A 4439-nucleotide genomic window follows, 5' to 3' on the forward strand; every position below is an offset into this window, starting at 1 on the left:
CTTTCCCTTAAAGGGGGGCTACCTGTCGGACTGGATTCCCCAAGAGCCATGCGAATTTCAAAGGTCAAAGCGGAAACCGCGGAAGGAGCGCCCCTTCCCAGGGTCCGGGTGGAGGAATTGTGGGGCGGGGAGGAAGCTCTGGCTTCAGCCGACATGAAACAATAAAGGAAATTGCTTCTGTGATGAGCGTCTCAAAGAGCGCCGTTTCCGAACCTGCCCGGAGCAAAAATTAAAACGTTTCCCCTCGCCGTGAACCAGATTCTAATTAAATGCCGTTTGTCCATATTAATATACACGGGGAGGAAGGGAAAAGAATGGCTGTATCAGCAACAGGGCCCTTCGAAGTACCGAGCAACATCGTCTGTGACCAAGGAACGCTTAGGAAGTCCCCACCTTCAAAAGCATGGGTGGAAACGCGAGTGACTTACTAATCAGGGAAGGGCCATTCCTGACTCTCTTCAATCACGCCCCACTGGAAATTGCTGCCGCTTCCTCTTTGCGGACTGCCAAAATGAGATGCAGCCAACCATTAGCACAGACATATCCATCACAGGAAAAAAATGCTGGGAAAACCGGTTCGATTCCCCACTCCTCCACATGCAACTGCTGGTGTGACCTTGGGTCAGTGACAAGTTCCTTCAGAGCTGTTCTCTCAAGGGCAGTCCTCGAAAGAGCTCTCTCAGCCCCACCCACCTCGCAAGGTGTCTGTTGTGGGGAGAGGAAGGGAAAGGAGCGTGTAAGCCACTCCGAGACTCCTTCGGGTCGTGAAGGGCGGGGTATAAATCCAATCTCTTCTTTTTCTTCTTCTATATGGGACGCACTGGAATGCAGGAATAGCATTATGACATGAGCACGGAATCGGGAATAGGGTTCAGAATGTCGGGACGAGGCTCCTGATAGGCAGTAGCTGCCCGGAACGCATCACTGCAACGAGCTGAAATTATTTGCTTCCGTTGTCCGTTGGTTTCCAAGACAAAGCTGGGACTCAGGTAGGGTTGCCCATCTCCAGGTAGAGAACTCAGGGAGCTGCAACTGATCTCCAGATGACAGAAATAAGTTTCTTTGGAGAAAATGTCTGATTGGGAAGGTGGCCTCTATGGGCTTTATACCTGCTGGGGTCCCTGCCCTCCCCAGACCCCGTCTTCTACAGGCCCACCCCCAAATCTTCAGGAATTTCCCAATCCAGTTGGCAACCCGAGACTCAGGAGCACTAGTTCTGAACTTTAAAAAACTAAAGAGAAGAAGAAGAGAGAAGAGATTGGATTTATACCCCCCCCCGCCCTTCAATACCCGAAGGAGTCTCAGAGCGGCTTCCAAACTCCTTTCCCTTCTCCTCCCCACAACAGAAGCCCTGTGAGGTCGGTGGGGCTGAGAGAGCTCTCTCAAGGACTGCCCTTGAGAGAACAGCTCTGAGAGAACTTGTCACTGACCCAAGGTAACAACAGCAGTTGCATGTGGAGGAGTGGGGAATCGAACCCGGTTCTCCCAGCATTTCTTTTCCTGTGATGGATATGTCTGTGCTAATGGTTGGCTGCATCTCATTTTGGCAGTCCGCAAAGAGGAAGCGGCAGCAATTTCCAGTGGGGCGTGATTGAAGAGAGTCAGGAATGGCCCTTCCCTGATTAGTAAGTCACTCGCGTTTCCACCCATGCTTTTGAAGGTGGGGACTTCCTAAGCGTTCCTTGGTCACAGACGATGTTGCTCGGTACTTCGAAGGGCCCTGTTGCTGATACAGCCATTCTTTTCCCTTCCTCCCCGTGTATATTAATATGGACAAACGGCATTTAATTAGAATCTGGTTCACGGCGAGGGGAAACGTTTTAATTTTTGCTCCGGGCAGGTTCGGAAACGGCGCTCTTAAAGCAAGACATTGCAAGTAGATAAATAGGTACCACTTCGGTGGGAAGGGAACAGTGTTCCGTGCGCCTTGGTGTTTAGTCATGCCGGCCACATGACCACGGAAACGTCTTCGGACAGCGCTGGCTCTTCGGCTTTGAAACGGAGATGAGCACCGCAACCCTAGAGTCGGACTCGACTGGCTTTTGAGCAAGGGAACCTTTACCTTTACCGTTGGTGGCAGACGCCCTCTTCGCACAGGCATTTCCCTATTTCTAACACGCAAGAGGAAACACGTCTTCTGCAATGTCTCTGGTGCACCCTCTAAAAGGCAACGAAAATATTGTTTCCCTCCAGGAACGTAGCTTGGGTTTGCAAATGTATGCAGAACTGATTAACTGAGCCACTAAAATGTCTGTAATTGTGCGACAGCCTTCAATTATGCCAGCATTCTGTAAAGCCCCTTTTCGATTGTGCATTGAAAGACATGAAAATAAAGAGGTACGAGCGAGAGATTTTCACACCCCATTGACAGTACGGGGAAAGGAAAACACATTTGAGTCGGAGTGTTCCGCCGTGCTAGGGTTGGCTCTCGAAACCAGTCCCGAATCAAATTAGAGGAACGACTGGCATGCCCAGACCAGCCCAATGTGACCCAGATCTCGGAAACTAAGCAGGGTCGACCCTTGTCAGTATTTGGATGGGAGACCAGTCCAATGTTCCCTCTAAGCTGTGGAGTCTTGTGAGCAAAAATTCTACTTTGTGAGCTACCGGCCTTAAAGTTGTGAGCGAGCAATTTGGCCTCAGCATGAATCAGTTTGCTCTGGAGCTCTCCTTCCTGAGCCAAGACAAAAATGTGTGAGCCAGAGGCTAAAAAACTGTGAGCTGGCTCACACTAACTCAGCTTAGAGGAAACACTGGAGACCACCCAAGAACCCCAGGGTTGCTACGCAGAGGCAGGCCATGGCAAACCACCTCTGAATGTCTCTTGCCTTGAAAACCCCACCAGGGGGCACCATAAGTCAGCCCTGACTTGATGGCAAAAAAAAACCCCACATACAAAGGAGGAAGTGACAGAGCTTTCTGGCACAGCTCTGGTAAAGCAGGATTTAAAAGTCATACAAGAAGAAGAAGCGATTGGATGTATACCCCGCCCTTCACTACCCAAAGGTGTCTCAGAGCGGCTTACAGACTCCTTTCCCTTCCCCTCCCCACCAGTGTTCCCTCTAAGCTGAGTTAGTGCGAGCTAGCTCACAGTTTTTCAGCCTCCGGCTCACACATTTTTTTGCCTTAGCTCAGGAAGGGATGGCTCCAGAGCAAACGTATCGATGCAGCAGCCAAATAGCTCGCTCACAACTTTCATGTCAGGAGCTCACAAAGTGGAATGTTTGCTCGCAAGACTCCACAGCTTAGAGGGAGCATTGCTCCCCACAACAGATACCCTGTGAGGCGGGTGGGGCTGAGAGAGCTCTTGCCAGAAACTGTTCTTTTTCAAGAACAGCTCTTATCAGAACTACGGCTTGCCCAAGGTCATCCAGCAGCTGCAAGTGGAGGAGTGGGGATGGGGAATTAGACCCGAGTCTCCCAGATTAGAGTCCGCGCACTTCACCACGACACCAAACTGGCTCTCTGGAGCTGGCCTGGGGACTTCCTGGAATTATGACCCATCTCCAGATGACGAGAGATCAGTTCCCCTGGAGAAAATGGCCGCTTTGGGAAATGGCTACAGCATCATACCCTTTTGAGGTCCCTCCTCTCCACAGGCCCCGGCCTCCCCAGTCTCCACCCCCAAAGCGCCAGGAATTTCCCAACCCAGAGTTGGTATCCCCTGTTGATACTCAGGGCGACTCAGCGGGGCTTCGTGCTAGGAAAGTGTTCTGTGGTCAAAAGGCCACACTGTCCCCCTTACCAATCCGACCAATGCAGGGGCACGTGGCCTCGAGGATGCCCGACAAAGTCTTTGTACACATAGGGTTGCCAATCTCCAGGTGGTATCTGGAGATCTCCCAGTATTACAAGGGATCTCCAGGCGACAAAGATCAGTTCCCCTGAAGAAAATGGCTGCTTTGTAAGGTGGAGTCTGTGCCATTGAAGTCCCTCCCCTGCCCAAACCCCGCCCACCCCAGGCTCCATGTAATGATTCCAAAAGGCGTAGCCCAAGGAAGGGGTTAAACTCTGTGATTGACAGAGCAGAAGGGGAGGTCTTGGAATGGGGAGAAAGGATTGTAAACTGCCAAGATGACAGGCAGTCGGTGGCCGAAGAAGAAGAAAAGAGGAGAGAGGAATTATGAACCTAAGGTTCTCTGTTATAAGGTCTGTCAGTCATTTATATTCATATTTATTTATATTTATATTCAGCTAAAGTAAAGTAAAGGAGCTGCGGTGGCTCAAGTGGTTAAGACGCTGAACTGCAGGCTGTGGAAGGTCAGTAGTTCAGCAGTTCGAGACCCGAGTGTGCCGAATGACGGAGTGAGCTCCCGTCTCTCGTTCCAGCTCCTGCCAACCTAGCCGTTCGAAAGCAAGAAATTGCAAGTAGATAAATAGGTACCACTTTGGGGGGAAGGTCACAGCGTTCCATGCGCCTTGGTGTTTAGTCATGCCGG

The sequence above is a fragment of the Gekko japonicus genome, unplaced genomic scaffold (assembly GCF_001447785.1).
Source record: "Gekko japonicus isolate JY-2015 unplaced genomic scaffold, Gekko_japonicus_V1.1 scaffold6892, whole genome shotgun sequence".
Classification (NCBI taxonomy): Eukaryota; Metazoa; Chordata; class Lepidosauria; order Squamata; family Gekkonidae; genus Gekko; species Gekko japonicus.